The sequence below is a fragment of the Accipiter gentilis genome, chromosome 2 (assembly GCF_929443795.1).
Source record: "Accipiter gentilis chromosome 2, bAccGen1.1, whole genome shotgun sequence".
NCBI classification, from domain to species: Eukaryota; Metazoa; Chordata; class Aves; order Accipitriformes; family Accipitridae; genus Astur; species Astur gentilis.
In genome coordinates, this window is record NC_064881.1 from 37,285,044 (window position 1) to 37,302,689 (window position 17,646).

Sequence of the window (17,646 nt, forward strand, 5' to 3'; positions counted from 1 at the left end):
GTGAGCATCTACATGACTTACTTTTACAGTGAGGTTCTCTACCCAAGCAGCAATATCTTGCCATAATTCAGCAGCCCAGATGGGTTTACATCTGTGCTGCCGGTTGGTCTGCTTCCATTGCTGTAGCCACCCCCACAGAGCATTTGCCACCATCTATAAGTCAGTATAGAGATAATGTACTGGTGATTTTTCTTGTTCAGCAATATCTAAAGCCAGCTGGATGGCTTTCACCTCTGCAAACTAACTTGATTCACCTTGTCCTTCAGCAGTTTCTGCAACTTGTCATGTAGGATTCTATACAGCAGGTTTCCACCTTTGGTGCTTTCCCACAATATGACAGGATCCATCTGTAAACAGAGCATATTGCTTTTCATTTTCTGGTAATTTAATATACAGAGGGGCCACTTCAGCATGAGTCACGTCCTCTGGTGACAGTCTGAAGTTTCGGCCCTCTGCCAGTCCATGATCATTTCCAGAATTACTGGGTGGTTGGGGTTTCCCATTTGAGCCCATTGCATTATCAATGCAACCTACTTACTTCATGGAGCATCAGTTGCATGATGCATAGAGGGGATCCTCTCTTTGAGCATCCAGACAAGCACAGGCAATTGAGGTGCCAAAAGGAGCTGTGCTTCAGTACCAACTACTTCTGAAGTGGCTCAAATTCCTTCATATACTGCTAATACTTCTTTTCCGAGTTGGAATGTAAAGGGCTTCAAATCCCCTCTATCCCTGGCTCCAGAACCCTAGAGGTTGACCTCGAGCCTCTCCAAGCGCTTTCTGCCAGCAGCTCCAGGTGGGGCCGTTATCCCTGGCTAAGGTGTAAAGCACGTTTTTCACATCTTGTCCTGTCCACACTGGCCAAAGTGCTACTGCACAAACCATCTCCCGTTTAATTTGTTCAAAGGCTTGCTGCTACTCAGGGACCCATTCAAAGTCATTCTTCTTCCAGGTCACTCGATAGAGAGGGTTTATGATTAGAATATAACCTGGAATATGCATTCTCCGAAAACCTGCGACACCCAAGAAAGCTTGTGTTTCTTTTTTGTTAGTTGGTAGAGACATAGCTGTTATTTTATTGATTAGATCCCTTGGGAAATGACGATGCCCATCTTGCCATTTTATTCCTAAAAACTGGATTTCCTGTGCAGGTCCTTTGACCTTACTTTGTTTTATAGCAATACCAGCTTTCAAAAGAATGTGGATTATTCTTCTCCCTTTCTCAAACACTTCCTCCACTGTGTTGCCCCACACAATGATGTCATCAATATACTGCAGGTGTTTGGGAGCTTCAACTTCTTCCCGTGCAGTTGGTATCAATCCATGACAAATGGTAGGACTATGTTTCCACCCTTGGAGGAGTCAATTCCAGGTGTACTGGATACTCCTCCATGTGAAAGCAAACTGCGACCTGCAGTCTACTACCAGAGGGATTGAGAAAAACACATTGACAGTATCAACTGCTGCATACCATTTGGCGGCCTTTGACTCCAGTTCATATTGGAGTTCTAGCATGCCTGGTATGTCAGCACTCAGAGGGGGTATGACTTCGTTCAGGCCTCGATATTCCACTGTTAGCCTCCACTCTACGTTAGATTTTTGCACTGGCCATATGGGACTATTAAAAGCTGAATGAGTCTTACTGATCACTCCAGACACTGGATCAACTTATGGATGGGAACAGGGGAGTCTCGAATGGTGCAGTATCGTTGCCAGTGCACTGTCATAGTAGCAATTGGCACTTGCTGTTCTTTAACCTACAGCAACCCCGCCACAGATGGATCCTGTGAGAGACGAGGCAAGTTAGACAGCTGTTTAACCTTCTCCATACTCAAGACAGCTACACCAAAAGCCCACCAGTACCCTTTTGGGTCTTTGAAGTACCTTCTCCTGAGGTAGTCTATGTTAAGGATACATGGAGCCTCTGGGCCAGTCACAATGGGGTGCTTTTGTCACTCATTCCCAGTTAAGTTTACCTCAGCTTCCAACATACACAGTTCTTGGGATCCTCCTGTCACTCCAGAAACACAGGAGATTCTGCCCCTTTGTAATCCGATGGTACACTGTGCACTGGTGTCCACTAGAGCTTTATACTCTCTGGGGCTGATGTGCCGTGCCATGCCATCGAATCCACAGTCCAATAAACCTCATTGTCCCTTTCCTCCACCTGGCCGAAGCCAGGGCCCCTCTATGCCTGGTCAGAGTCTTCATTACTTGATATTTGTAACTGCAAAACAAAAGTCTCTCCATCAGGGTTGAAAGCATGATCAGCCCTTCTACTCTGCTCAACAGACACTGGAGCAATAATTTTCCTTAGATTTCCAAATAATTTTTGGCTGCTGTTTTTCCTTGCAGTTCCTGTATTCAAGCTTCTAGTCTCCTGGTAGGATCACCATCCCCCACAGTCATGCAGGAAGAACCACAGGGTTGTACTTGGTGTAACTTCTGTTCAAGTATCCTTTTGCTCGAACAGAAAAAGGCTGACTCTTAATAGCTGAGGCCTTGGTTGGAGTGCATGAGGAAGACCTACCCTTCTCAGCTTGCTCAGACATTGTTTGAGTCAGTATGTCCACAGCAGAGACACAGGCCCACATGGAGGAAGTGAGATTCTCTTTGTATTCTCAGAGTTGTCTGGTCAGTTCATCTATAGTTGATGCCTCTGTTTCTGTCCAGCTCATTATCACCAAAGTGTATGATGGTGCATTTTACACAAACTTTCGACACATGAACTGCATGCACTGGATTTCATCTGGGTCTTTGGATGCTTGGTAGTTATCCAGGTTGTTACAGATCACCTCCAACACAGCTAGTTTCCTCAAATACTGGATACCTTCCTCAATATTGGTCCATTTGCTTTGGGAATTTGCAAGTTCTTCCTTGAAGGGATACCTATCCTTCACATTTGACAGGCGCCACCGCCAAAAGTTGAGGACTCCTGCCTTTTTTCCAAACCCTCTGTCAATGGCCTTATCCTTAGCAAGGGATTCCAGCTGCCTGGCTTCCTTACCTCTAATTCCTGACTACTGGCCCCAACATCCCAGCATCAGAGTAACCAGCTAAGAATTAGCTCACCTGGTTGATGGCTAAAATCTTTTCACATGTCTCGCAGCTCCCTTAGGGATAGGAATTGGGTGTTTTGTCTCATGTATGAATTCAGTCTCTTCCTCCTCCTATTGTCCTTGTGACTGCTCTGCTGCAGAAGAGGCTGCCTCTTCGGATTCTTTCTCCTGCTCTCTCTCAGGAGAAACTTCTTCATCCCTTACTAAATGAGTCGACTTCCACTTCTATTGTGTCTTTTTAGTTATAAGGGCAACTGATACAGTGTCTGCTTTAGCCATAATATCTGTTGATTTGTTTTCCCTCTCTTGTCCTTGAGGGTGCTGCGTAATATTGAGCAGTGTTTTGCAGATGCTGGCCAGGGCCCAGCACAGTGCAGTAAGTTTTGCCTCTGGAATAGCCATGGCATTTTTTTTTCAAGCATTCTATTACTTTAGCAGGGTCCTGCAGCTGTTTGGGAGTGAAGTTTGAGACCATTGGAGGTGAAAAGTTCTCTAGATACCTGCCCATATTCTCCCACATGCCGTGCCACCCATGACCATAATTTTGTGGAACCTGGGTCATATTCCTAAATTGCTTGTTAACCTTAGACAAAACCAAAGCAATATTCCTAAGAAATACCAATAGCAATACTTTAACTACCCAAGGATGTTCAAGATACTAGAGGAGTTATTGTAAGGAGGGAGAAAACATCACAGTATTCTGAATTTCCTCCACAAAAAACCTATCAGAGGAAGAAGTAATTGTTGTCTCCATGAGATGGTATCTGAAGTACAGTAATGGCTTCAGTACAGAGCCCAAATACCAGATTAAGCTCAAGGTCAGTGTTTTAATAACCAATCTCCCAGGGAAAGCATCAATAATCACTACAGAGCACAGCAAACTGCAAAAGCCAACACCAGTCTTTAACACTTACAGCAAAAAAAAAGAGCATGACGCAAATCAGATAAACTAATATCGAGAACAGGTGGATTGATATCATGACCCCCAAATTTTCACAGATATAAATCCCTTCTAATACGCTCTGGTCAATCTATTGTTATTTCAAACCTTTCAAGCCCCACGTTGGTCACCAAAAAAGACTGTCATACTTGAACACCAGATGGCAACTAAGCACCACACAGCCACTCACTCACTTGCCCCCCCAGGAAGGATGGGGGGAAGAGAACTGGAAGGGTGGAAGTGAGAAAATTGCAGGTTAAGAATGGTTTAATAATTGAAATAAAACAAAACAACAACAACAATAACAATAATAATGATGGTGATGATGATGTAATGAAAAGTAAAATAACAAAGAGAGAGAAATAAAACCCCAAAAAGACAAGTGATGCAAATGAAAACAATTACTCACCACAAAGTGACTGATGCTCAGCCAGTCCCTGAGCAGCAGCCTCCCCGGACAACCTCCCCCCTAGTTTTATTGCTGAGCATGAGATCACATGGCATGGAATATCCCTTGGGTCAGTTGGGGTCAGCTCTCCCAGCTGTGTCCCCTCCCAACTCCTTGAGCACCCCCAACCTATTCGCTGGTGGGGTGGGGTGAGAAGCAGAAAAGACCTTGGCTCTGGGTAAGCACTGCTCAGCAATAACGAAAACATCCTTGTGTTATCAACACTGTTTTCAGCAGAAATTCAAACCATAGCCCATACTAGCTACTATGAAGAAAAATAACTGTATCCCAGCCAAAACCAGCACATATATTAAATCATTGATTGCTGTTTATCCTAGTCTGATATAATACGATGTCATTCTATTCATCCTTTTTAATCCAAACAATGAGTTTTTCTGCTGTAATGTTTTCTTGTAGTGGTTAAGTCAAGACTAATATAGAGATAGTGACTGATATATCACCATCAGGAAATAAAATAATTTTTAAAATCATGCAAAGGAAATCTTAACAGATAAAAATGGTAGTCAAATTTCTTCCAAACTTCCAAATAACAGTTTTATTGTGGATATCAAAGCAAATGTGAATGTGATGAAGCACCTAAAATTGTTGTGACAATACAATGACTATGGAAAAGACAATCTAATATGGAAATATATATTTAGTTGCTGTTTGGAAATACAGAAATATATTAGAAATAAAAATACACCAACAAATATATATATATACAGAGAGTGCACCATCATAAAGCTGGAAAGCAGTACCAAAGAAAATAATATCATAAAGAATATGGAAGCTTTCCATACTGTCTATATGACTGTCTCTTCAGTCTTCATAACGCAATTTAATTATGGCAATAAAAATTGATTTTAAAAATGAGAAAGCAGCTCAGGCCAATATATGTTAATAGTATTTGAAAATGATTAGTTAAAACAGAGGCCAGCAGAAGCTGGCAAAATCCTCTTAGGAATTCAGAAACTTATCAAAGCTGGGCCTGAATCATTAACAGAAACTGGACAAATGATGACATTACAAAAAAAACCCAAACAAACAACCAAAGAAGCCAACCACCAAACCAGAGAAATTCTAAGTAGGAACATAAAAAAATAAATAAATTAGGAAATGTAGAAATGCAAAATCACAAGCAACTAGCTAGACATTGCAGAAACTTAACAGATTAAATATCAATTGTGAGTTTCAATACAACATTGCTGTGACAAAGACACCTCTAAGCCAGGCTTTCATGTATTAAACATAGAAGGAAACACTTCTGCTCCATTCAAAAGCATTAAAGTCTTAGCAGGAACATTACATCTAGGTTTTGGCATTGAAGAAAAAAAAAAAAAAGAAAAAAAAAAAAGAAGGAGGAGGCTCTGTTATGATCTAGCAGGAAATTTTGAAACAATTGGTTTTGTTTAGTCTCCAAAAGAGAAGAATGAGACTATGGGCAGACTGATCACTTTTTGAAGATGTGGTAGATTTAGGATGAGAGGAAATGGCCTCAAGTTGAGGCAAGGGAGATTTAGGTTAGATATTAGGAAAAAATTCTTTGCTGAGAGGGTTGTCAGACATTGGAACAGGCTGCCCAGGGAAGTGGTTGAGTCACCCTCCCTGGAGGTGTTCATAAAGCGAGTAGACGGGGTACTTCAGCACATGGTTTAGTGGGCATGGTTGATGGTTGGACTCAATGATCTTGAAGGTCTTTTCCAACCTAAATGTTTCTATGATTCTATGATTGTGAAGATTAGAGAAATGAATTTTTCTCTTTGCCCGTAAATGATAGGACAAGAAATAACTGCAACAATTTTAGTAATATCAATTAATTTTAGATATTCTCATAACTACTTTTGAAACTACTTACTAAATTCTTTGGTGATTCCTGCAAGAACAAGACTATATATAAATATCTATCATAATGGCTTAAGTATATCCAAGCATACAAGAGACACTACTTCTTTATAATTGGTTATGTATCTATCCATATTAATTGACTGTAGCAAAAGAAAGTGTTACTTTCCAACTTCTTGGTGCTGGCAATGCAAAAACCACAAACAACTGAACTGTTATAGTGTGATGGCTGTTTTATTTTTTTTTATAGAAGAGGAAGGATAGTATTTCATATTGAAAGGTAAAACTCATAAAGAAAAAAAGTTTATGAATAAAGAAGTACAAAATGGGAGAATGCCTAAAAGGCAATTTTTTCCAAAATTAAAAAAACTATCATAAAGTTGAATTATAAAAAATTTGGAAATTTTCTGAAAGATGTATAATCAAGAAAATATGCCTTATAAGGAGAGAACCAAGGAACTCAAAATCTGTGTAGTTTAGCAGAGAAAGATAATCTGATACATTTTAAGGAGGACATTTCAAGAGGATAGTACCTCTTTCTTTTCAATAAAAAGAAACAAAAGAAATTTTAGCAGAAGCTAAAGCTAACTTTCAGCTTGTGCTTTTGTTATTTTATACATAAAGTATATATAAACATATAAAATGCAATTAATCACACAAATTATTTCTATGTAGATTTATTTAACAGTTCATCAATTTTTACCTCTAAACCCAACAAAACCAAACCCAAATCCAGGCAACTTTGTGTCTTCAGTTTCCATTCCTTGAAAACTTTAAAACCAAACTAAATGTCTTTCCAAAAGTATGAGAAGCAGATTTTATACAGCTGAATATGAGATACACTCTTACATTTGGGGGAAAAAAAATACAAAGGAGAATTGGTTTAGCCTAATTTTAGAAACAATGTTTGCTCTCAATTTAATGATTAATGATTATTAAATTCCAATTATATTCCTTTTTATCTCATGAACTCTGGTGCACACAATTTTAAGAGGTTCTATATAATTTTCTTATGTACTGAAATCATGTGTTGCTTAAAATTAGTTTACTAAATTTACTCATTTTATCCACGTTCATGGAAAGTCTGAAATGAATTCTCTGATATGAACTGAGATGTGGCAGAAGGTCAAAAACCTACATTTTTTCTGCTGTGGAATGTGATCACAGCTGATGGCTCCTTCATAATATTGGCTGTTATCCAAGTAGCCAAAATATCATCTATTTGCAAAATTACTGCTTCCTTATTTCTTTTTCCTATATTTTTCTGAACTAATGCAATTAGCTGGAAATTAGATATATTTCTCTTCCTGTCCTGGCTGAGTTAATTCATGTCCATTTTAGATGGGCAGTAGAGCATACAAGCATAAAAGCAAAATCATGTGCTCTTATTTAAATTGTAGAAGTACTAGAGAGAAGATTAAAGAAAACTTGAAAAGTGACACTCCCACTTTTTATAACCCCAAATCCTATTCTATATAATGTTTCCCTTTCTACATGACAGGGTAGAGCTACACGTCAAGAATTATTTATTATTCAAAGCCTGTGGCATGTAGATGTCAATATATCTAGTAATTGAGCATAACCAGGTATTAAATAAATATGTTTAATGTATTAATAATTTATTAATAAAAGTAAAAAATTAACCTGAATGAAATTCGGCTGAAATTACGTGTCTTGTTAAATCTGTTTAACAGATGTGCTAGGAAATTTTGAATCTAAAATAACTAAATTGCAGACAATTCTTCATTTTTCTAATAGAGCAACAAATAGCTTTCTGTAAGAAAAATAACATTTAGTAGTGGTATAAATTAATTTCCAGTGTGGTATAGTCTTCTAGACAAGTGATGTTTAATGCACTAATTTTTTCTTCTTAACTTTTGAAGGAAGTGTATGCAGCTTACGAAGGCCTGACTGAGTGATCACATTACTTTTCAGCAATAGGCAAAGACTTTGGCTTAGTGTTCCCAGGCAAGCTGGAGGATGGTGAGGTGCCTCCACTATTTCATGTTTTTCACTGCACTAGAGATCTCTGGCTCCAGTTGATAAATGCAGTAGAACTCCATAAGGCACATTTCCAGGAGCCTGGCTCACTTCAGAAACGCTCAGGGAATAAGGTTGTCATTCCTTCATTTAACTAATGTTTTATTTTCTCTTTGCCAATACAGTGGAGTTAAAGTATCAGGCTCTGAGAATGGAGCCATCTAATAACAGAAAATGTTGTCTAAAGTATTTTGTGCTAGAATAAAAGTCTTTGTAGTGAAACAGTCTCTGCTTGTAACAACTGGAGGTAGAATAGGTCTTTGCAGTCAGCCTGTGCCTCAACGCAGGTTCATTCCTTTGAAAGAGCACACCAGAGTTATAGCTTCCACAGCTGAAAACCAGTAACTACATAAAAATTTAAAAATGCTTTTCAGGTCAACCGTCTGCAGCAAAGCTGTGTGATATTTAAGTAACTTCCAGAGGAAAACAAACAATCATTTAAAAACGATTTATCCACCAACATAATAAAAGAATAAAAAATATGAGAAAAGAAAATTCACAGTGATAGTCTTCTGGGGGAGATCATTTCAGAGTCTTTCAAGTCTATTTAGATAGCAAGAGGAAAAGAGCATTATGTGAGAGATGTCTGGAAGTACAAATAAATCAGAGATTAACAAAGTTTAACACATTTTTAGCTACAATAGCAGAATTGAGAAATTGACTCAAGAAAAAGTATGACTGAAAGATGTGTAAGGATTTACAGATCTCTTCGCAAGAAATAATCATCCCTTCTCATCAAGAAACTTTTTTTTCCCCCTTTTTTGGAAGCCATATGGCTTCTGCATTTTTTGTTAATTCACCTGTACACTCTTTATATTATATTTCATTATTTATTTGGTTTAAGAAAGAATCGTTCCTATTATGTGATGAAGAGCATGATGACTGCTTCTAAATCATTTGATAGACAATGCAGTTAAGGTCTCACTGAGAATATTTTTTGTTCCATAACCTTAGCAAAGAAAGACATACTTAAACCATCTTTTCATTATGCAGAAGAAACCTACAAAATCTGAGGATGAACACTAAAATGATGAGCTTTCTTAGAACTCACTAACTTCATGAGTTCATTTAGAACTGCACAGAAACAAGAATCTACTTAATACTAGAGAGCTGGTAAGTGGTATCATCTCCTGAACCTTGCTTTGATAAGACTCTCACTGTTTTAGGGGTGGAGGCTGTAATGAGTATATGACCCATCCAAAAATCCTTGATGTTGTTTTATGCTGTCCATTTGCATGTCTCTAGAATGTGCCTTTACCCAAATGAGTTTTCTAGCACTAGCAGTGAATCACAGCTGCTACAAAGAATAAACTTTTTCTTGAATTATCTGAGAATATTATTACAATATTAGAATGAAACCCTATAATTTCTTAGCTTTCCAAGTGATTGATGATCACTTGGTTTCCAAGTGATTTCCAATATTTTGAGTGTGTACACACATTGGCAGTTTGAAAGGAAATTACAGTAATAGTTAATGAATTTAATTTTAAATTTGAGATCTGACAGCTAATGATAAATTAACTAAAATCACTGTAATCTGCTCAATCTCAGCTTTCTTTGCCATCATTGCTATTTATGTTTGCAACACAGACTTCCAAATTAATTTTAAGAAGATATCAGTCCCCACTTTTCAAACTCTCTTCCTTAAATAATTTCCCCATCCAATTTTCAACTGGACTTGTGGGTAATTAAATTTACCAGTGGATTGATACCTAGAAAGTAAATACCAGTTTTCTATAACAAACTGTACTTAAGAGAAAAAAGTCAAACTAGTAAGCTTCCTAGAGAATAAAATGCCATGGTAGACCCAAACCAATATTAATTCTAATAAACATAGCTCTGTGGTTTAAAGGGAAAAATACATTAAAATACAAGCAGTAAGAACAGCCATCTCAATTCAACTACTGCAATATCTGAGTTAATTCAAGGTTTATATCAGGTCATCCTCAAAGCAGTAGCAAATTAAATATGATAATTTAATAATACAACTGAGAGAAAAAGAAATATACGAAATGCAATTAATTCAAGCAAACAACAGCAGCAAAGCATTGCTGGTTTTAGATACATATATGTAAAGGAATTAAGTTAAAAAGAAATAGATTTCCCCAGAGGATGATTCATCTCACCTTGTAGTATTCAGGATAGACATGTGGAAGTGCCTGTCTTTCTCAAATGGCAAAAGAAATGTCTTTTAAGATTACTGTAGATGCAGCCACAGATTCATGTTTCTTAATTCTAGGTTTCTAATACACAGCTGTCTAGTCATCTAGGCACTCTCCATGACCAGCAGAGGGAAAAACACATTCTACTATTCCCACTCTAGAGAGCTCTAGTTCTCAGCTGCTAATCATGATGTTGAAGAAATATCAAACTAAAAAAAGGCACACGAGATAGAAAAAACAAAACAAAACAAAACCCAAACCATACACAATCCATAAGTATGATCACATTTACATTAGAAGCAAACAAAAATAATTAATTCATCCCACAAAGTGAGGAACAAGGACCCAACTCCTGAAACACAGGAAAAGAAAAACAGGGTAAGAAACAACTGCTAATAGTAAAATAAACAATAGTCAAAATAACTGGTCTATGGAATGAACAGTTATGAGCAGAAGTACAAATTAAAAATAGAAAATAAAATAATAATACAAGATTAGCCTTTAAAACAAGCAAACAGACAAAAAAAATACCCACAGAACACTAATCTAATCCAGACTGCTTTTATTATTCCTGGTGGAAGTGGTTCTACACACAAAAGGAATGCCACTTCTGTAAAAGCCAGTTACATTACTCTGACATTACTTGTAATGTCTCTATTTGATTTTGAATAACAGTGTGACATGTCAGCACATATTAAGACATTTCAACCACTGGTCACAGATTTATATAATATAAGGCTAAGAATGGCCATTTTTATCAATGTGGCCTCTTGCATAACATGAAGCACAGAATTTCACCAGTGTTAAAATCTCAAAATCTTACTTCTTGGCTGAGCTAAAGAATGCCTATGCATACTGTTTACATCTTTTACGTGTAGCTACTTTCTGATTATACTGTATCTCTTGCTAATTCTTGAATGATTGATTGTATTTAAAGCAAGATTACAACAACTACATTTCTAATTTCTAATGTTTTATGCATATCCATTGCAAGTCAAGCTTTGGGTACACATAAGGAAAGCAAATGTCTAGGACAGCAGACTAGGAAGGAGAGGGAGAAAAAGAAATATATGAAAAAGAGGGAGGTAATGGTTTAAAATGACACAGTCCTGACAGTTTCTGTTCCAAGTGTATACAGTGATGACAACAAAACTTGTAAAGACTCCAGCTTCACAGTTTTCATCAGATTCCAAAGAACACCTTTCTTTCACAGCTGTAACATGATCTTGCAAGTGTGAACACACATTTAGATGAACAACGTGTCTATGTCTGATACATCCATAAAGATATTTAATAAAATTTTTAGTCCATCTTCAAATAATTTCTGGGGTACCTAAAATCTTCTTTTACTTAACCTTCCTTTTGATTTCCTTAACCTTCCTTCTGATTCCTTGTATTTTAAATATAAAATTAATTCAGTAAGTTACAAGTGACAGACTTGCGATGAACTGTACTGGTTAGAAACCTAGAAAGGAACTATTTCCTTTTGAGCCCTGTTAAATCTAATATTTGGTATGTTTGTTTAGTTTAAGAAAAACAGTCATTAAACATAATATGATAATATGATTTTTATCCTGAGTAGTGACTGTAGTTTTTAGCTGCATAACTATAACATCATTCTAAATTCAGCTGAGTTGCTAGACTGAGATGCAGGGGAATACGATGTTACACACATGAAGCAAAAGTTAGAAAATCACTATCCTGTTTAGAGTACATTGAAAGAACTTAATAGTGCACATCTTTACTTAACAGCCTTCACTTTTGAACAGGCCCAGGACTAGTCTATGGAAGTCAAACTGTCCACAATTAAATATTTAATTACAAATATCTTTGATAATTCTGTTAAAACCAAGTACACAAAACCCAAGTATCTACTCTCTGAAGAAGAGGAGACATAGCACATTTTTTTTTGCTAAGATTTTTAATAGTATTTGAATTGTTAATTAAGGAAGGTCTTAATCCTTAGGGATGCCATAAGACAAAATCAAAGCAAGGTTGCTGGGTTTTGTGTGTCTGGAATACCTTCACATGTTCATCACATGCCTATACTCAGGGTTATTTCTTCTATGAGCATTTATCCTGCACTTAACAAAAGTGAAATTGATGCACATTTTACTCCCTAGTCACACAGTATAATGGATTAATCTTTGTGCATTTGACTCTAATTTTGTGATATCTGTGAACTTTGTCATCTCAATTTTATGTGAAGTTGTATTGGATGGCAGAACTCCCAACACAAATATGTGTGGGATCTTTGTGGTAACCTTCCTTTACTATAATATCTTTTTTCTTTTTTTAAATAACTAAAACCCACTATCACACCAACAACTTTCAATTTTATCCTGTAATCAAATATTAATCCTAACACATTGTTTTACATTTCCCTCAAAAAATAACCTTTCTGGGTAGAACTCTGTCAAAAGTTTTTAAAAATTCAATGATATGGTATCAACTGTTGTTAATTTCATTCATAAGCTTGTTGAGCTCTCAGACTTCCCGTTAAGCTCCACAGTCCTCCTCAAAAGTTATATCGATTTTTCTTCAACACATTTAACCATACATCTCCTAGTTCTGTTCTTTTTTATAATCTACCAATTTTCTAACTGTGGGAATTTTCTAACTGTGGGAATTGGCCAGTTGCTCATCATGGAAGATTTTTGACATGTTCATTGCCTTCCACTACTTTGATAGAAAGGCTAACTTAACCTTAAGGTCAACATTTGTACTTCAAACACTTCATATCTAGGCTCTTTTGGAACTACACAGAAAAGACTGTCTCATCCTAGCAACGTGCTATGGTTCTGTTTATTGATTTTCTTTAACATCTCTTCTGTAACTGCTTCCATTTTGACACAGTTCCTTAGAGCCAAAGGAATGGTTGTAATGCAGGCAGGACTCCTCTGCTACTTCAGTAACATAACGTAACATAATGTAATGTAACGTAACATAACAAAACACAACACCAAATTTACCTAGCTTTTCTGCAGTAACACTGTCCTTGAATGTATTTTTGGCCTTGAACTTCTGTTGACACTTTAATAAGTTTCCTACTTTTCTCATCTTTTAAAAAGTATATTAGTGGTTAGATTATGTTCACATGTTTTAAAGTTGTTTCTCAAAAATCTGTTAGCCACACTTTCTACTACCCTCTTTTGAACATGATTTCCTTTTCCTGGAACACAGATTTTAATTTCTGTTAGATTCCTTGACTGTGTTCTTTCACCACCTCTTTTGGTGATCCTTTTAGATTTTGCTTTTGATTGGTGATACTCTAAGATGGTATTTCTACATGATTTCCAGGTCACCAGTAAACACTTAGCTTATTGCTGTTGTCTTCAAATTCATTTCAATGAGCTTCCTCAGTTTGATATAGCTCCCCATACAAAGCCAAAAATTACTTTCAGTTTTTTTCTCTTCCCCTCTTCCAAGGTGTCCAATTTGAGTGCATTACGGACACTTTGGATACATTCTGAGCACATTATTGTCACATTTACTCTCATTGAGAAAATCTGCTCTGCTTTAGGCCAGCTGTTTCTCTGTTCATTTGATACTTTTATCTTAATGCTGAAATAAAAAGATGTTAACTGAATCACTAATATTTGAACTGAGGATAATTAAAATATCACTGTAATGTTCTCTGACCTTCAGTTACTTATATGCGCTCTCAACTGTAACTCTAAATATAGCTTAATATCTGAATATATCTCTTATTAAAAATTCACCCATGAACCAAACCAGTGTATTTCCTGGCATGCTACATAAGTAAAGCTTTAAACTACCAACTTAGTTAGTAACTAATTATCAAAACAATAGAAAAATATAAAATGAAGTACAGTACTACAGGGAAGGAAATGTAACCTTTTAAATTCGTAACAACAAAACAACTTCTGCGGTAGGTGAAGTACACAAATGTGTATTAGAGTTGTGTTTCATTATATTAACTTCTGTTAATAAAGTGCAGCACACAGCTGCACTTCAGGATATACAAAAGAATTCTATAATGAAAAGGTTCCAGTGAACTTTTAGTGAACCTAAAAACTAGAATTGAAGTTTTGTTGTGGAAGATACTGTTCCTTCAAGAGAGAGTGAGATCAGAAAAAAGCTGCTATACATGCAGCTTCTGAGTGAAACATCAAGAAACGTGAGAACTTAAAAAGAGATGGCTATCCTCTTTAAACTGGATGATGATCTTGCTTACCACTCCTATAGTAGACTGACTAACTTCTACCGGCAGCCCAGTGAAGAAAGAAAAGAAAATTGAATTCTATTTTAAAACAATGCAGTCTCTTAATTGTAGGTTTTTCTATTCCACAGAACCCTCCCCTAGTCCCCACTGTGACAGTCAACGTGAAGATGACAAAACTTGTGCAAAGAATGGAATAGGAGTCTTATGCATGTAACCACCAACAAATACCACTGAATAAATCTTCTTTCACTTGACTGGGTTACTGAAGTCTTATTAAGACAAGAGCGAGGACCTTCAGACTGCTGCCTGAGGTTAAGTTAGAAACATGCATATTTAGCAGGTATAGTCAGTGCAGATGACTGGATTAGTTTCTTTAATTCCAGTTATTAATTAATTGACTGACTGACTGATACTACATAATCCTATCCTACTTCAGCATCTTGCAGTCTTTGGAAAATAAATATTTGCTTATCTGTGTGTTTAAATGGTAAGGATATTTTTTCCTCCTAAGAAGACAATACCCAGCAGCCACCTTGTATGTTCTAAAAGATCTTCAAAGAAAAATGTGTAGCTATGATGTTACCACTTAATACAGAAACAAGCATACATTTAATTAAACTAGTGCCAAAAGCTGTTTTTCTCTCCACCTCAAAATACATGATGGAATGACCCTTTTTTTTTTAAGGAATAATAAAGTTTTTCAATCTTCTACAGGAAAATTTACAAATTCAAAACAAAAAGTAAATGTCAGATTTTAATATTCTAAATCAAAAAACATACTTTATTCTGCGTTTTAATCTGTGTCTTCTTTATGAATTTATTGCCAAATACATTAGAAACTGTATTCTATTCTCAGTAATACAAAAGTTCCCTGTTATATTTTCCTTGCTTATTCATGATGTTTATTCAAATTAACAGTGGTGTCTAAATGGACCTATTTAAAATTATGGCTTGGATATACACAATTTCAGATACTTTTTTTTATAGTAAAGAATATAAAAAATTAAGGCTAAAAAAAATCGAAGTTTATGTAGCTTGAACTATTTCTCCTTCTTTCTAACATATCCTTCATTAAACTATGCTTCTAAAAATTGGCAGCAGATTTAGTTCAACAGAAGATGAAGCACCTGGTTTTATGGTGCACTCTATTTAACTAATCCCTTAAATACCTTGGAAATTAGGATTCTCTGCCAGCTGATTTTAATGAGATCGTTGTAATTAACTACTATTCTTTATTTCTTATGCTTTATTTACCATTATATTACATTAATGAATGTAATATAAGGAAATTAAATACTTGGAATAATTACACACATCTTTTATTATTCAATGGACATTGTAAAGCCATATTATGAATTCCAAATGTATATGCAAAAGGTCAGACACTCAAAGTAATGATTGGTGTGGGTATATGTACACGTCTGTATTTATTTTTAATTATTTTCTGAGCTTTTTAGACTTATTATTCTTTACAGTTCATTGCAGTAACATTTTTAAACTTACTCTGATATGAATAGAAGAACAGCTTTAAGAAGAGCCAGGATTTTAACTTAATCACGTTTTCCAAAAACTGTGGGGTTTTTGGCAAAATACCAGCTGTCTGTACAGCCATATAGAAAGATGTTTTAGTACCCTATTTCCCAAACCATTTGTGTATTTTACAGTAAACCGGCTTATTGTAGGAAAAATGAGCCCACTCTCTCCAAGAAGTATATCTTGATAACCAAATCTCTACCTAATTACTGCCAAATCCACTACGTGGAATTTAGCTTTTGTCTTTTTGACTTGATAGTTTTTGGTGTACAACGGTCTCCTTTCCATAGAGGAGGAGTAATGAGTGTGTTCATACAGAAAAGTGTCTAGTGTGAGATTTATAGGTTAAGGTATACTCAAACCTAGGTGCCTACTCTTTTACTTTCTCAGGAACCTTCTAAGTCTTAAATTTTTACACATACACACAAAAAGTACAATCCCTCCCAAATAGTGTTTGTTGTATGTTTTAATCTCAAGCAGTATTGCTTCCATACACTGTATTCAGATATTTCACTATATATAGTATTTCCTATGTTGCTGCTTGAAGTCACGCCCTGCTAAGCATGCAAGCATGTAAATCCTGTTCACGCAGTCCAGAAGCAAACAGAAAAATATACCTTCCTAACAAGCTCGTTGAATCCTCTTTGGTGACCTTTTAAGAAACCTGTTTCTCTCCACTGACTATACTGGGAGGAAATCCTGGAACAGTAAAGCAATAGGCACATATTTATAAAAAATGGGCAGTGAAAGCTTGGGAATAAAAATTTAGTACTCAGAAGAAGTTTCATTCACAATAAAATAAAATCTCATATATTTTCTTCAAAAGCCCTTCAACTGCCTTTTCAAGTCTGACTATTAAGAACTAACTTTTCAAAGTACCTAGCATTTAAGTAGCATTTTACATATTCAAAACACAATCCTAACTGGAGGAAGTAAATGGATGACTACAATTGCAGCACCACCTATGCCACCTCTTCCACATGTTTTAATGCCTTTAGTACTTTTATTACCTTAATGGAATGCTGACTAATGTCGGTCTTGGCACTACAGTGCACAGTAACTCTCTCAATGCCTTTGTTCAACTCTTTATATCATGAATACCAACCATTTAAACTCACGTCATCCTCAGAGATTCTGGCAGAGGCCCTTTCCTAACATGAGAAAGATAGACATTGGACTACTGAGAATTAATTTCAGATTTTGCAAGAATTCTTCTTTAGTGATTAAAAGCCTTCCTGGCTTTGTATCCTCACTGCATCTCTGCTTCTCTTCTACTATCTCATTCAATCCTCTAGCACTTCCAAAGTATGAAGACAATGTATTTACTGCAGACTTAATTCTCTGCCACAGATGATACATTATTTTAAAGCAAACCAATCACATTGAGGAACAAGCCTCTTGTAGAGAACTGCAAAAGCAAATATCAGCCTGGC

General features: G+C 36.2%; 1 protein-coding gene across 3 annotated transcripts in view; it reads right to left on the reverse strand.

Moving 5' to 3' along the window:
* CSMD3 (CUB and Sushi multiple domains 3) overlaps nt 1-17,646 on the reverse strand; it is a 767,893-nt gene that overhangs the window by 189,821 nt on the left and 560,426 nt on the right. The gene's annotated exons all lie outside the window — the stretch shown is intronic.